Genomic DNA, 16949 nt, shown 5'->3' on the forward strand with positions numbered 1-16949 from the left:
CATGGTCATTAGAAAAGCAGAGATTGCACTGGCGATCAGTTACTTTTGAAATATATCCTGAAGCATGGTCATTAGAAAAGCAGAGATTGCACTGGCGATCAGTTACTTTTGAAATATATCCTGAAGATTGGTACAAAAAATAAGAASCAATGGTGTATCAGCAGGTGCTTTTGAATGTGTTTTTCTGGAATGAAGAGCTGTGGGGAAAAGATCTCCCAAGGGCAGTTTAGGTGTGTTGGCAGTTCATCTGCTGGGATGCTGCAAGCAAAATCTGGAAAATATTTTCCAGCTTCCCCTTGAATGAAGTCAAACTCGGCTGCAATACCTATATTTACTTTTCCTTTTTTTTTTAAATAACTCTCTTTTTGAAGTACTCATATTTGGTTAGATGGTGATTTCTTCACTCTCTCTGTCATCTCTTCCCTAAATAAAAGCAGAAAATAACTGCRGAATGTTTGATGCTCTTCATTGTGTAGTGTTTCTTTTGTTCTCACTCCYCTGTCTTCCCTGCTGCAAAGGCAGGCATTGCAAAAATACGATTTTTTGAGGTTATTGAGGACTTTATTTGTCCTCCTTCTCCTTTCTGCGTACATTTATTGTCATTCTAGTCTTGAATAACTTGGCCATGTATTTTTTTCCCCTTGTAGGACTCCTCCATCATCTGGTGCATGGAGTAAAGGAGTGCAGGAGACAACCGTGCTGTAGGATTTTATTCCAGAGCTGTTGCCATAGTTCTTATTTCTGTAAAATAAAACATTTTYTTCTTCCACGAGAGACTTTGATCATGCTCATTGCTGAAACCTGTTGCTTTTTTTTTTCCATTTATAATGAAACTTCTTGTGATGCTTCTGCGTGGAGGAGGGAGGTGCCTCCTTTATTTTTCTACATGTGAAAAAACAGGCAKATTTGGAGGTGTTATGACCCAAATTTTTGGATTAACCCATTTCTTGGCTGTGTAAGATGCCAGGGACTCAAATCTGGTATGAGGGAACTCCCAAACTTGCTATTAATAGCAGCTTTGTCAAAAATCCCATATACAGCCAGGAATGCTGTTTTTCTCCATCTTTCTCCTCCCGCCTTGAAATTCCCTTATTTATTTGTGATAAGACAAGGGGGAATGGCTTTAAGCTGAAGGAGCTTAGCAGCCTGGTCTAGAGGAAAGTGTCTCTGGCCATAGCAGGGGTTGGAATGAGATTTTCCAACCCAAACCATTCTGTGATTGTATGATTTATCAAGAYGTGACGTCTGCTGAGTGTGACTACAACCCTCATGCAATGGTGCTGCTGCCCAGCTCATGTGGCCCAATTTTGGGGTGTCATAGGGGAGCAAAATCCTCTTGGGCTGTTTGGGGAAGACTTGGATGATGTTTCAGTGGGTCTGTGAGTTGTGCAACAGTGGCTTCAATTTTAGAATCCTTGAATCATAAAATGGTTTGGGTTGGAAGGGACCTTCAGGATCATCTCATTCCCACCCCTCGCCATGGGCAGGGACACCTTCCACYACACCAGGTTGCTGAGAGCTCCATCCGACCTGGCCTTGGACATTCCAGGGATGGGAAGGGATCAGAGGGAGCAGTGGTTGCAACTCACTGTAGGTAATTATAGTTAGATTTGAGCTGAATTATTAGCAAATGCTTTGCAGCATCCCATRTCCCAGCACAGAGATGTTCACCATGCTCCAAGTTCTAATTTTGGAGATAGAAGTGCTGCTGTGCATCCGTTTGGAGATGGGGGAGGTCGATGAGGCTGCGGGAGTGGTGCTGCCTCGCTGGGTAACACCTTGTTTAATATAACCCTGTACATGACAGGAATTCTTGYTGGAAGCTGCAGATCTTCAGATTTYCCTTCRTRCAGAGTGAATCAAGAGCTAAACCTTAATACAGCTTTTTGCTGTGTTTTTCYCCACAAAAACAATTGATTTGTGATCCCTTGTGACACTATTCACTTTRTAGACTCTCATGAAAACCTCCTAATTTCTAAAATACCTAATTTATACAAGTTTAGATATAGTGTCAGAGAGCTTGAGATGTGATTTACCTTCCCCRACTGTTTTGATGTCTTCTATTGTGTGCCTGCTAATCCCCAGCCTCTCCCTTATCCAAGTGCCTGTTGCTGCTGGAGAGATCTTAATGTCATTCCCATAAACTATTCTGCAGGTTGTGGATGCTCAGTGAAAAAGTATGAAAAATTAAACTTACAAATATGTTTATTATTAAATTAACAAGTATTTTCTGTAATACAGTACATAAGATCATCTATATAAAATTAGCATATATATAATAATAGTAGATGTGGTTTTGYTTACTTTTATGCTCTGTTTTTTTGGCTTTTGCTTTAAAGAATTTAAAATTTTAGTCTTTTCTCTGCCAAAAGTGCAGTGGGATTGATGTGGGCAGGATGAGGCCATGGTGAATACTCGTAGCTGTAATCAGGGAAGTTTGTCCAACCTCCTGATGCTCCCCATCCTCTTACAGACCATCCCAGGCAGGTTTTAAAAGCTATCCAGAGCTGTAGTAATGGGGAAAAATCAAGTCATTTTACGAAATCTACTTTTACTAATAATAAATAAAGTACCAAAAAAAAAAGCAAAATATTAAAATAATGGTGCTTAAATTGTGTCGAGGCCACTGCATGTTAGCAGTTCTCAGATTTCTCGGTGTCAAGGACTTTGAGCTTCCATTAACAGCAAGTGCTCAAAGATGGAAGTAGGTGGCAAAATGTGGGTGTGGAAGCYCCAGAAATGCTGTCCAAAGCTTTTTGACGCTTCTATTTTAGAGAGCAACTGTGTGCTTTCCAAATCCCTTCTGAGTGTTGATCCTGCAGCAGAGGGAGGTTTTGTAGCTATGGGTTGTTTTTCTAAAAATGGATCCTGTTCTAGCCAAGTGCCCAAATCTGCCCCTTGGAGAGGCATCTTAGCAAGTGGTGAAAGCAGGATTGCAATATTTGAATAAAACAGGACACCTTGGAATTTGAAAAGGCACAGTGAGAGTCTCACTACAGATATTTCCCTGTTAATTATCTTCAGTGCCTGAAGCAAATGGGTTTCATAGACTCCTAGAATGGTTTGGGTTGGAAGGGACCTTCTTCCAACCCCTCTGCCATGGACAGGGACACCTTCCACTAGACCAGATTGCTCATAGTTCTATCACACCTGACCATGAACAATTTCTAAGACGGGGTATCCACAACTTCTCTGGTTTCTTCTCCTTTGTTTCAAACATAGGGCAATCATGAGATTGGAATTCTGGGGGTTTGGGCTTTTCCTTCATCTTATGGGAATATTGTCAGTTTAATTGTCAAGATCCTCTTCCCTCTGCATGGAAACCAAGGTTTACTTTTTTGTTTTCTTTTTTCTTTCTCTATTTCTTTGCACATTATTCAGATATACCTTTGTTTCCTTTCATATATAGAGATGTCCCACAGGCTCTGAGGTCTTCAGGCTTGTCCTGTGTTTGGCCAGTCCCTTTCCTACTGCACTGTGCTTGCCATCTGTTCTAAAATTAATTAGAATTTAGCATAGTCTCAGAAACAGGGTTGTGCATCCTAGTCCTGTTTCTGAGGCATTTGAGCACAGAATATAAAGAGTGTGTGCAGAAAATAGTCTGGAGGTCCTGCTGGCCCCAGGGGCACTCAGTGCCTCTCTGCCTGGACTTTCTGGCTTTGATCATCTCTTTTCCTTTGGTTCCTAGTGAGATCAGTGAATGTTTTTAAATTTTCCCTGGTGGCTGCTTTGTGGGYTGCTTGAGGTGCTGCTGGCTCCTCCAGCCCCATTGGGGTGCAAAGATCCTCCTTCCCAGAGCGTTCAGCTTTTGCTGCTTTTCTCTGCCAGCAGAAARGAAATTGCTTTCCAAAATTTGTGATTCTTCCTTGATCCGGACAATAATCCAATTCCTTGGAAACAAGTGGTGGCCTGCTGGGCAAGGGGATGAGTGATCTCCACAGGTCATTTACATGCAGATCATAGACTGGTTTGGGTTGGAAGGGACCTTCAAGRTCRTCTTGTTCCAATCCCCCTGCCATGGGCAGAGAGACCGAGTTGCTCCAAGCTCCATCCAGCCTGGCCTGGAACAYTTCCAGAGARGGGAASCYCTTGGCYKCCTCMCTCTACARCAGGTGGAGGGAGAGTTTTGGGCCTGATGTCCTCCTTGTTCCTATCCCACAGCCCAGAGGGGCAGGTGGTTGTCAGGAGTGGAAGTCATTGCCATGGATGTCATCTCAAAACCTACCAGCATCATGATAAAGCCCTCATAGCTGACTGAAGCAATGTCTTCTGGTGGTTCTCCACTCTCCATTTCCATTTCCTTGCCATCCAGAGCAGACTGAGCCTGGTTGTGTTGCCTGTCTGGCTGCAAACCCCTTTTCAAAGTTTTTCTCCTGAGCAGACCGGGGTGACCTTGCATTCTCTGATTTGGTAGCGGGGCTCCGATGTTGAGTCCCTGCGTGGCGTCTCATAAATAGCTCCGGTTTTCTATTTCATTTCCCAGACCTGTTTACACCTTGCCAGAAATAATTACAACCTCTGAGCCCGGGGTTTACTGGGCAAGGGGGAGGAGGGCAAGGAGAAAAACCTGCAATCCATGTTTTTTCTTGYGCTGTCATCAACATGGTGCTGCCAGCGGAATCGGGATCTCCCTTCTGGGGCATGAATCAGGCTGTGCTCGCGTCTTCCCGACATCGCTCCCGTTCTGTGCTTGAGAATTCTTTCCCTTCCTGTGTTCAGCATCATCTTAAATTCATATCCCAGGCGGTGCCTCCCTCACCTGCTGTAATACCTCTTAAYGTGTTTTCCCAAGAATGTTTTGCACGCGGATAAACCTCTCCTGCTTCCCTTGTAAAACCCGCTCTTTCTGCGCTCTTCCTCCTCTGGTGCCTGTGCGTTTCTCCTCCATCCATGCAGAGCTACTTTCCTCCTTCCTGCCACGTTTTTTTGAGCACCTTGGAGCCTGYGCATCCTCCTGGAGAGGCGGGTGGATGCCATCGCTCCTGGTTTTGCATCCGAGCTGTGGTCATGTGTGGAGCCAGTGGGGAAGGCAGGAATATTTTTAGCCTGCACTTCTGTGAGCCGCTCAGGGGGCCGCCCACAGCCGAGTATTAAAATAATAGCGGGGACATTGGGTAAGCTCTGCAGCAAAATGTTGATATGCAAATTGCCATCTTAAGAGCAAACCTCAAGGCGATTTTTGGCAATGCATGCAAGGCTCCGGAGCGGTGTGTTTTGAATAAAGATTACAGCAAAGGGATTTTGCCTGGAGGCCACGCTCGTCTCATTTATTCTGAAGCTTAGCAGAGCTGGTAATTCAGTGTTGGAAGCCAACAGGGTGAAACGTATGCACCTTTAAAAAGGTATTAGATTAGCATTGGCGAAACAAAATGTCATGTCACCTCTGTAAGTGAAATTTCCAGGCTTGCAAAGGCAATAAATTTGGTTGGATTTCATTTGCGAGTAGTTCCTGGGCACCGTCCAAGGAAGAGGTGGCTCTGATGGCAGCAGAGTTGGTTTGGGAGGTTTTGAGGCATTATCTGGTTATAAATGAGCTTGTGCCAGCTGATTCTGTGCTGCTTTGACTTTCCAACTTGATGATGGACAGCTTGGCTRTTGGAAACCTTGCAGTAAGAAATCAGATCACATATGAATTCCATATTTTTGTTGGGKTTTTTTAATTTCTTGGTTATTGAGTTCATGGTGCCATTACTGGGAAGGAAACTGCAGTAAATTCATAAAATATTAGAATAGTTTGGGTTGAAAGGGACCTGGATGATCATCTCATTCCAACCCTCTGCCATGGGAGGGGAAGCTTCCACTGGACCGGGTTGCTCCAAATCCCATCCAGCCTGGCCTTGGACACTTCCAGGGATGGGACAGCCATATTACCGTGTGTGATATGYAATATCATGTCAAACTTCCCATCCACCAATATCCCCAAGTCCTTCCTCTCCTAAGGGCTTTTCTCAATGAAGTATTTGAATTCTTTCATGTTTTTCCAGTTCTTGAGGAGCAAGTATGAATTTGTAGGTGTTTTCATCAGCCTTGGTTTCCTTCATGCATCGATGTGTGGTCATTGATGGATGAAGGAAAAGTTTGTATCACAACAAAGTTTCTCTAGGATTGGAAATTGGCAGTAAATGAAACAACTTATTGTGAGTTTTGGGGTTTGTTTTGGGTCTTTTTGTTTGTTTGGGCTTTTTTAAATCTTGAAGATTGTTACAAATCCATCCCTTTTAGAGGCTGGAGAGGGCTGATTTTGAGTGAGAATAAAAGTAGGTAATTTTTCTGTCTTTGAATGAAGCATGGAAGAACCAGGTGGCTGAGACTTTGTGGGAACACATGCTGACTTTGATACAAGTTTGTGTTGATCTTAGTTCACTTGTATCTTTTTGCTTTAATTACACTTCAATACCATGAGACTTTTAAATATCAGATTTTGAGAACATTCTCTGCCAAAACTGCACGCTTGAAGCGCAGATCCTGTTGGCAGGCTTCTCAGGAGCTGTTGACTTCCCTCCTTTGTAACTACATCCTCTCTTGCTGAATTTTTTTCTCCTTAAAATTCAAACATCGTTTGATAAAATAGCAAAGCTCATGGGTGTGTAGCCCTGTGAAGATCTCTGTGTCCTGCTTGCATCCCAGCTGAGCCAAGTGAGTACGAGAGAARCATCTTTCAGTTGGGTTCAGGCACGTCTTTGGATCACTTTGTGTCTGTCCTTTGGTGCATCCCGCTTCCCCCTGGCCTTAACACCAGATGCAGGTTCAGTCTTCTCATGCAGCCTTGTTGAGATATTGATTCTTCCCTCCAAGGTCACAAAACTCTGCTCCTGACTTTGAAATGCTCCAAGTCTCCACCTCTCCAATCGTCTTCCTTCTTGATGATTTCATTTGTAGGAATGTTCTTCATTTTCCCCAAARCTTGTTTTTTGGTGGTATATCTTCAGGGAACATCACAGCTGACTTTCATGCCWGTGTTTTTGTCTTTCCAGATTGTGTTTCCTGAAATTTTCCATCAAATCTGTGTTCAACTCCTTCTGCRTTCRATCTCYTATTTTAAGGTCTTTAATGCAGGAWTTAKCTCYTYACTCTGTATTTATACAACATTTTGTGTGATGCAGATGTGATTCCAAAGTGGTGCCTTTCATAATACCTTTAAAATGGTTGTTTTGATAGTCAACGATCTTGAGGATGCTGTCATTTTATATAAATATAGAAATATATATGTATATATATAAGCCAGAGACAAAAATGAAGACATATTAAGACATTGTAGATATTAATACTACTAATAAAAATATATTTTTTTTCTGGCCCTACCTTGGTTCCTTTGGTAGTTATGACATCAGCTGCTTTCTGTGGTGAGACTGAAATGCTGAACTCTGATCTCAGCAGATAAGGAATATTTTTGTAAAGCTGTGCATTTAGACTAATTCTGTCTGCCGTAGAATGTGCTGAGGGTTTGTGATCCTCAGCAGGCATTTGACAGATCTTAACTAGTTCTCCTCTGTCTTGTCAATCAAAATTAAACACCCACCTCACTCCTTCCTACTTTCTCTCTCTTCCAGCCTTTTTATTTAGGTTGGTCATTAAAATTGCTCATAACCATAGAAACGAGGAAAACCCGCCCCTTACTTTCCAGAGCTTGGTGTGATATTCCTGTACTGACATCATGTGAGTTACATACACGATGGCTTAAAAAAAAAAAAAAAAAAAAAAAAAAAAAAAAAACCAACCAAAAAAAAAAAACCAAAAACCTGCAGGTGGGCAGGGTTTTCATCAATTCCTTCCTATAATGGAGTTGTTCCTGTGGATGCCAAGCAAGGATCACGTCCCTCTTGCATTCCTGTGTGGAGAATGCAAGAGTGACACAAAGGAGAGGGACTGCTGTGGAAAAAACACCAGAAAAAGATTGACTTGGGGAAGAAAACAGATTGATCCAGGGGATGGAACTGGTGGGAGGATGAGATAAGGAGAAGATGGGTGGGCAAGAAATCTCATGTGCAGTGTAGTGTGTTTCTGATAATTTCACTGTTGGTTTTCAACCTCCTAGAGCTGCCTCGGGTGCTCTGGGAGATGGGCATAAGGGCATTTCAGGGAAATTCGACCACCAGGTTCCCCCACTTAAGTACCTGAATCCCCACTTGGCAAAATGTTTAAAAAGCCGGTTTAAAAATGCTTGTCCCAAGGCTACATGATARCGATAAAAACTCCTACCTCAGTAGCCATGAGCAGCCTGAGATTTCAGTGCTGAACTCTGTGTGCTGGACAAAAAATTCTGTTTTTATTTGAAGCAGGACTGCCTCAATTTAAGACAAATTTTGTCATTTCCCCCACCCTAAATTGCAATAAATCGTATGTAGGAAGATCTCCAGGATGGAGGTGTGGATTGTTGCTGAATTAGTTGGATGTAAAAGTTTCACCACTCTTTTTCTCTGAAGGCTTGTCTCTTGGGAAGAGGAATTTTGACCTTTGGCCAGAGAAATAACAAGGAAGAAGTGTTGTGTGATGTGGCATGACAAGGTGTTGCTGAGCAACATCTTAAAATTTAAAGGTCTTACTTATTTACCCTGTCTTTGAAAGCTGGTTCTGGGTACTGTGCTTTAACTTAAAGGCTCTTAATCATTATTTTTCCCCATGTATTGGAACTTCTGCTGCTTTTGAGGGTGTTGAAGATGATTGTGTAATCAAAGAGGAGGAAAGGGTAATTGGGTGGTTTTTCTAAGGGTAGAAAAACTCAAGACAGGAGCTCCTTCAGCATCCTTTACTGCTCTCCTTCACCCCAGTGTCATCCCATGTGATTTGACTTTCTCCACCACCTCATCATGAGGTTTAGAAAGCTTTGATGATTAGTCTGGAAGGCTCTCTCTTGTGTAATGCTCCTGCTGCTTAAAACAAACCCAAAATATCAGCATTTTGATTAAAATGCTTCCTCTGAGGAATAATTGCTGTAAAAAGGTCTGTAATATTTTTTATTTCCTTACTTTTCAGTGTGTAAGTGCCTCTACCTGAGTTTCCTAAGCCATTCTTTTTSTTCTTTTCTCTTTTATTTTTTTATTAGAGCATAATCAACAACATTAAAAGCATCTTAAATTCCTTCTGAAGCATTAGGTTTCCAAATTTGGACCAAAATAGAAAAATCAGTTGTGAAAGTATGTGTGTGGGAAATGAGTTTAGGATGTTATTAAAGTCACCGGAGTTATCTGAGTTGTTGGATCCTTTTGGATGCTGTTCCTGATGAGAGGAAATGGCCTCAGGCTGCACTAGGGAAAGTTTGGATTTGCTATAAGAAAAATTTCATCACTGAAAGGTTGGTCAAACATTGGAACAGACTGTCCAGGGAAGTGGTGGAATCATCATCCCTKAAATTGTTCACAWGTCCTGTTCTGGGTCTACTTGGTTGTCTCAGTTGTGTGGTTCTTTCTCAATAATCCCTTTATTTGCACAAGCTTTCTTTTTGTAGGAAATGCAGTAAAAATGTAGTAAAAACGGACTAAAACCAGATCCTTTTTAACTGACTGATACTGGCTATAAAATATGACATTGCAAAGCAGGGAGAAATGACAATAATGTGAAATCAGAGATTGCGGAAAATAAAAATTGCTTGCTGTGTTTCACTAGGCATCCCCTTATGTTTGCACCCTGAAATTAAAGGGAAGAAGTGGGTTTTTTTGTTTCCTTTTTTTTTTTGGTATGTGTTCCATTGTCAACAGACATTGTGTAGGCCAAAAGCAAAGCGTGCCTAATATATGGGTATGTTTAACAAATTCACAGGGTGTGAAAACTCCCAGTTGAATCTAAAGATATGGCTAAAACCTCAGTCTTGGGAATCCCTGAGCTTCAGACTGAAGGAAACAGAGCAGATAAAAGCTGTTTCTGCTTTTCACATCTGATTTCTTTTTTTTTTTTTTTTTTTCTTTTATCTGAACAGGAACAATACTGCTGAGCTGGGCCTTTGGTCCATTGGGCTGTTGCTGCCAAGTTCCCAACAAGTGGCTCCACAACACAGCAGAATAAAATTGTGGGTGAGGTAATTTTTGCTGTTTTCTTTCTTCAATAATCCTTCCCATTTAATTTTTTTTGGTCTTTGATTTTGGTTGTTTTTTTCCATATCCTTTCAGCTCGGTGGAGGTGATGCTGTGTATTATAGACCCAYGCTCTGGAGGTGGGTGTAGGAATATTGTGGGCTTTGCTCTTGCAGATATTCCCCTCTGGATGCCATCCTCTGCTCTTGCAGTGGTTTCCTTGTTTAACTGGTTAATAATGGGTGATCTCCATCCAAATTCTTCCCCTGACATCTGATCCTGGCTGCTCATTAAGCTCTGGGATGTCCTTTGCTCATGGTACGTTGACTTTGAGTTGGGCTTTCTGGCCAAAGCCAGAGTTTCTGGGTGTTCTCTGCTAGGAACAGATGGTCAGTGAAAGTTCCATTTTTCAAGGTGTAACAGACTGTGTCTGTAAAACCTATGGAGTTCTTTAACAGCAATAACACTTTTCTTAAACTGCATCTGTTTTTCCCACCTGGAATATCGTTAACGGTAATTTGTATCATGGCTGGAATGGTTGTTTCATGGACTCCAGCTTAATAGTAGGAAATAGGTCTTTTCTTGGGTATTTTTGCATTAGTGTCTGTTTTTCCTTCTAAGAATGTTATTATGGAATAAGTAAAATCGATGGATTTTATATATTTGTCTGAATTGATTGATTATCTTGCAAGAAGTTAAGATATTGAAGAAATTTCTATTTTTAAAACAAGTCCTAAAATGGTTTTTAATTTTTTAAAAAAATATTTTTCATTTCTCTGCCTCCSTTTTCCACAGCACGTGGAGCATTGGCATTTTCCAGCCCCGATTCATACCCGGAGCTAAAGAGATTTGTAACATTCAGTAAATAATATGCATAAATGGTGCCTATTAACGTTCTGAGTAATTACCAACAACAGAGTAAATACGAGGTTAATGAGATTAGCGGGGCAGAGGAACGAAAGCTCTGAGTGCCCCTCCCCGTGGCCCCGGAGCCCGGGGTGGCCCCGTTTCTGTTGATGAGCCCAGCATGGCTGGAGCTGCAGCAGTGATTTTGCTGCTGTTCCCCATACAGAGCCTAATGAGTTCCTACCGCTGGCATTTTGCTTTAAATGCTTCATAATATTATTAAATCCCACTCAAGGCGAGGGGTGTTTTTTATAGTCCTTATTTATGTTTTTTTTCCCTTATTTGTTTCTGGTTCTGGGGCTCAGTGACAGGGTGCCTGATCAGCCTTAGTCCTCTGACATCTCCCAGACATTTGGTACCCTCCCTGATGTCTTCTCAAGGCCACCMCTGGCCAAAGTCTTTTCATGTTAATACCAGAATATTGTACTCAGAACCTATACTTTGAGATTAACCCTTATTTTCTTATCCTAAGCTCCACCCTGACTTGATTTCATTTGTCCTTTGCCTTTTTCCCTCCAAGAGCTCTCCATTACATACTCTCCATTAAGTCTTGCAGGGACAGACAGTCCAATTTCCAAGCAAARCATGACTTTTTTTTCTCTGAAGCCCTTTCTGTTTTCCAGGTTAGTGGGTTTTCTGCTCTCTGTCCATCATCCTACAGCATCCTCTGGCTGTCTTCAATGTTTTATCAATCTCACTACCTCAGAATTGTTTATTTTAGTTTTTTTCCACCCAAAACTGCATCTGTGTGGTTCCTTCAAAGCTCTGGGCACCGACTCCCCTTGCTGGTCACTTCACAAACTGCAACCTATTTTTTTTTTCTTTTAAATGAAAATGCCTCACCCAGAAACCTATTCCATTTGCTCAAGATAAATGTTGTACTTATGACTCTGTTTTTTCTTGTTCCAGTGGTTCTGATTAAACTATGAACATTCAGTGTAAACAGTTCAGGTATAATATGGGCATTGCACATTGCCTAAATGAATTATTCACCTTTTAGCTTTTGTTTTCATTTCTTTGGTGTTTGGTTTTCTTTTTTATTTTTGTGGGGTTTTTTTGCTTTTAATTTATTTTAATATTGCAGGTTATTCTCCTCCTGTTTCGATTGTGTAGAGCAGTGATTTCTCCCTTCTTTTGTATTTTGGTGGGAGGTTGACTGGTTAAGGCACAAGAAACACAAGCATTCTCCCTACTCTTCCAGTTGCAGGGAAAGCTGAGGGAAGATGCATTTGATCAGTACCTGGCTCTGAGCCTGATATCACCTGCAGAATTTGGTTGTTGTTGTTTTTTTTTTGTTTTTTTTTTTTTTTTTTTTTTTTTTCTTACCATGGGATGCTGTGCTAGTGAGGTCCTTAGTTCTGCTGTCTCAGTGGAGGTAGGGGATGGAGATCCCTGCAGCACCAAGGGCACCAGGATTATTGATGTGTTAGAAACCATGGAAGTGCCTGAGAATGTCCATGCAGTAATTAGGGTTTCTTCCCAAAAAAAAAGGTGGTGGGATCAACAGCCCAGCTGAAGTCCATCKGCAACAGTGCCCCCAGTATGGGCAACAAACTGGAAGTTACTGTGCAGCTGGAAAAATACGGCACAGCTGCCTTGATGGAATCGTGGTGGGATGACTCCCTCAGCTGGAGGGACAGGGAGCAGATTGAAGCCTCCATAACCCAAAGGGAAATCGTCTGTGACCTTCTGTGCCACTTAGGCTAGCAAAAGTCTCTGGGGCCAGATAGGGTCACAGAATCATGGAATAGCTTGRTTGGAAGAGATCTTGAAGATCATCCAGTTCCAATCCCCCAGCCACAGGGAGAGACAGCTCCTGCTATCCCAGGCTGCTCCAAACCTTGTCCAACCTGGCCCTGAACAGTTCCAGGGATGGGGCATCCACAGCTTCTCTGGGCAACCTGTGCCACTGTTTCTCCACCCTCATTGTAAAAAGTTTCTTCCTGAGAAACTATTATGGGTTTTTGATGGGTACAGTTCCTCCCTTGTATGTGAAGACATGACAAAGGGTATTCTGAGGAAGAAGAAAGTAGGTCTTGAATTTTATTTTGGTGGGTTGTTCTCTCTCCCTTTTCCCCCACTTCCCATTCCAGTTGGTGACTGGGAGAGCAGTTGAACTGAGTGTTGTCTCTCCGTGCCAAGGCTGTGGCCATGAGTCACCTTGGGGGTGACACCTGCAGGGAAGTCATGCTGGTGCTTCCAGATGTTGCATTGCTGCTGGGCAGAGAGGTTGSTGAGCTACAGGACAGCAAGACCTCCATAAGGAAAGGAATGTGTTAAACCATGAGGTGCTCACAGTTTCATTTGGATATTTTTGCAAACAGAATGGTGATGGAAACACCAAATGTGAGCGCAAGGGAGGGACTCTCACATACTCCTGTGAGGGCAGGGGAAACGACTCAGCTTGCTGCAGCATGTTACTAATATTTGTGTCTGAGTGCTTAAAATTTCACAAGAGATATTAAGATTTGAGAAATCTATTTTGTTGCCTTGTAAGTGTATGATTAAACCTTTAGCATTTTCTTCTTTTTCACTGTGGGAATCTTTAAGTCGTTGCGCTTGTTTTCTTCAGGCATCATATTGAAAGCAAAGAGTTGCTTCGTTATTTATTTATCTTTTGGAACGTGCTTCTCTCTGCCTGTTTTATGCAAAAGCACTTTAATTGATCTTGCAGACGGTCGAGAAGAGGACAAAGAAGAAAATACTTAATGCAGCGTATAATTTTTTCTGGTTTTGCCTCAAAATAGAAAGCCCCTTTGCAAGGATTTATGTATCTAAACACGTTTCATGTAGACAGCACAGCTACGTTTTATCTGCCTACTGCAGCAGGCTGTTGCAAAGAAGTGCCTTGATCAGTGGTATAGACTGGTTCAGGGTAACTCCCAAACTGTTCCAGTGGTGAACACATTGCCAGTTTCTTGCCATCTTGATTACAATTGTTGCATCTTTTTGCATTAKTGTTTTTTTGGACTATTTTAATTTAATCTACTTGAACGTTAAAAATTAAAATGATGTGAGTCCAATTTTACTGTGCTGTACTGAAGCAAGGTAACATCCCATTCAACCAGGAGTCTTTCCTGTGCATTTTGCAGCTCCAGGATGATTTGGATGAGGTGAGAGGACTGTGACTTTTCTTTAATTCTCCTACTGCACTCCAGAGCTTATTCAAGCCTGTGAGTTGAACACAGATTGCCTGAACTGCAAAGACATCACTYCAGTTTCAGCACCTCCCTTCTGTCTATTTAAGGTGAAACAACTGCAGGATTCGATGCTGTTGTTCATTTCCCTGCAAGATTTGAGATCTGAACATCTCCAGTGCTGCTGGAGGAATAGTGATGGGCTGGAGTCTCCTTGCTTTGGCTCTCACGTAGTCAAAGGTCAAGTTAAATAATGTGTCAGGTTCTGCTCCGTGTTTGTGATTTGTTGTAGCTGAGATGTGGAATACACACCATGAGTTAATGCACACTTCCATGGTTTGCTCCTTCAGCACTAGAGATTTTTGGGGATATCTGGACATGCAAGGGTCAGCTGAAGGACTGCCTGAAAGCTCCCCCAAAAACAATGAGCTTTGGGAAGCCCTCTGGAACCTGGGAAGACAGATGTGGAACATGGGGTATTGTCACCTCCTGTGCTGGAGATTTTGTCCATTTAATTGAGTTAAAATGCTTAGAAAAGATTAATCTTTTTAGAAGTTGTGTCAATGTCTTGAATGTCCTGAGTAAGTGAAAATACCTTATTGAAATAGCTTTTGGATAGTTTGGAGGTTTTCAGCTGCATTCATTTGAAATATGCCTTGTGCCATGACTTAAGAGTGCATTTTCAATATATTTTTGGGTCTCTTTTATTTAATATTGAGCTTGAGAAAGAACAGCCCCTGTCAGCCTCCCTTCCCCCAGAAAGAAAGATGAGAAAAAGTGAGAAATAAGCAAGAGGAGTTTGTCATTAAACCTCAATCCACTTATAAACATCCAGTARAAAGGCATCTTTAGAAGCTCATTCTGTACTTTTATTGCAAGGATGGTGTTATACTGCTGTATATATCAGAGAACTGCGTAACAGCACGTCCTCTGTCCTCAACAACTGCTTAGAGCTGTAGGTTTTTGTGTTCAAGCTGATGAATATTTTAGCTTGGTGTCTCCAAGGGTAAAATGAAGGAGTAGCTGCTCTGAGGGATTAATACAGAGTGAATTAGATGTTTGTAAAAGGCATTAAAAGCYGCAGTTGCTGTGTTGAATCCTGGCAGTGGAAATGCGAGGCGAGATACTGCGGTGCATCCCTCTGTTGCAGAGGGACATCCATGAGGGCTACCGGATGAAGACAGCTGGTTGTTTATTTAGTGGGTGCTTAGATGTCATGAAAGAAGGAAAAAAAAAAAAAAAAAAAACTTGCTCCCCCCATCCCTCCTGCTTTCCAGCATCAATCATAAAAGTAGTTGTAAGAAACCTCGGGGATGTTGCTTCTCTTTTCGCTCACAGTTTCAGCAAGCACCACAGGCCAAGTGCTTGTGAGTACCACGAGGATTATGTTTCTGGACCCTGGAAACTGCATCCCAACATTTTCTCTCTACTGCCAGTTATGAGGCAGGAATAACACAGCCCACAGGCAGGGAGATGCCCAAGGAATAGCTCACAATAGAGGGTGGTGGAGTCCTCTGAATGTCCTGCTCCTGCATCATCATCAGGCCAGACCAGGATGGRAGCCAGGCATCATCTTTGACCTAGGTGGCCACTAACTGGGGGTATTGAGACCTGTGTTCCCACTGTCAGGGTTATTCTGGAGCCCCAGCAATGCTTGGAGCAGCCCAGCCCTCGTTCTGCTGGCTGGGCTTGGAGCTGTTTATTTTACCACCTTCTCAGAGTCTGCTCTCAACTCAGCTTGCTTTTTTTAGAAACGTGCTTTCATCATTTGTGATACGAAAGGCTCTCCTGCAATGGAGGAGGTTTGGCCTGTTATTTTTAACTGAATGTTTCATTGATCTGATTTACAGCTTGAGCTGCTGGTCCCTGTGTTAGCAGGAGAGTGGAGAGGCTGCTGTGATGTGGGGCAGGGAGGGAGCGCTGTGGGGAGGGAGGTCTTGAGTTGCTTCCCTTGTCAGAGCTAATTCATCGCAGAGCTGCAGCCTAAAGATGTCTTTTTCTGTAATTTTGAGCCAATAAAAGTCAGGGCTCCACTCTCTTTTAAATGAATTCATGGATTTCAGCCCTCTTCAATATTTTGGCCTTGGTGTGCTAAGCCAACTCCAGAGTCTGATTCATTCTGAAGAAAATCCTACCAAAAATAATTTTAAAAATGCTTAGATTTTGGRCAGACAAGATGCAGTTTCAATTCTATGAGGCAGCTTGTGCTTTCTCTTGGGTTAAATTAATCTTGCTGCATYCCCAGCTGCAGGGCCTGAGTTTCAGCTACTGCAACATGGTGGAACCTTGTGTGGTAGGATGGAGGGCGATTTCTTCTGGGCAGTGTCATTCTCTCAGTGGGACCTTATCACTCTCTAAAACTACCTGAAAAGAGTTGGGGATCAGTCTCTTCTCCCAGGTAACAAGTGACAGGAAGAGAGGAAATGGCCTTGAGTCGGCCAAGACAGGGTTTAGATTGGATTTTCAGAAAAACTTCTTCACTGCAAGGGTGGTTTAGCATTAGAAAAGGCTGCACAGGGAAGTGGTGGAGACATCATTCCTGGAAATATTCCAGAAAGTGTGGATATGGCTCTTGAGGACATGTTTTGTGATGAACATRGTGGTGGTGCTGGGTTAATGGTTGGACTCGATCAGAGGTATTTTCCAACCTTAACGATTCTCTGATTCTCTGATTGTGATGTGGAGAGCAAAGCCTTCATGGAGTGCAAAGCAGAGCTGGGAGCATCTGAAACCTTCAATGACAGGTTAGAGTGCTCAGCTCAGTCCTAACCAAGTGTGTAAATAAAGCTGGAAGCCTCAGGAATGGTTTATTTTTCTACTTGGCGAACTAGAAAATAAAATACAAATAAAGTATTTGGGGCACGGGTCTGAAAGTAAGAGCAGATGAGCACCACTGGGT

The 16949-nt window shown here is 42.4% G+C and overlaps 1 protein-coding gene across 5 annotated transcripts in view; it reads left to right on the forward strand.

Annotated features, from left to right (window-relative positions):
* TSNARE1 (t-SNARE domain containing 1) overlaps positions 1-16949 on the forward strand; it is a 391207-nt gene that overhangs the window by 5334 nt on the left and 368924 nt on the right. For 3 of the 5 annotated variants that reach the window (XM_057368789.1, XM_057368787.1, XM_057368792.1), the window contains exon 2: positions 9914-10007. The gene's annotated coding sequence lies outside the window, so the exon portion shown is untranslated. Of the gene's footprint in view, positions 1-9913; positions 10013-16949 lie in introns of all 5 variants that reach the window. The other 2 variants (XM_057368790.1, XM_057368791.1) reach the window with 2 other exon arrangements.

This window comes from Malurus melanocephalus, unplaced genomic scaffold (genome assembly GCF_030028575.1).
Source record: "Malurus melanocephalus ecotype Western Australia unplaced genomic scaffold, MMel_1.1 scaffold_97, whole genome shotgun sequence".
Classification (NCBI taxonomy): Eukaryota; Metazoa; Chordata; class Aves; order Passeriformes; family Maluridae; genus Malurus; species Malurus melanocephalus.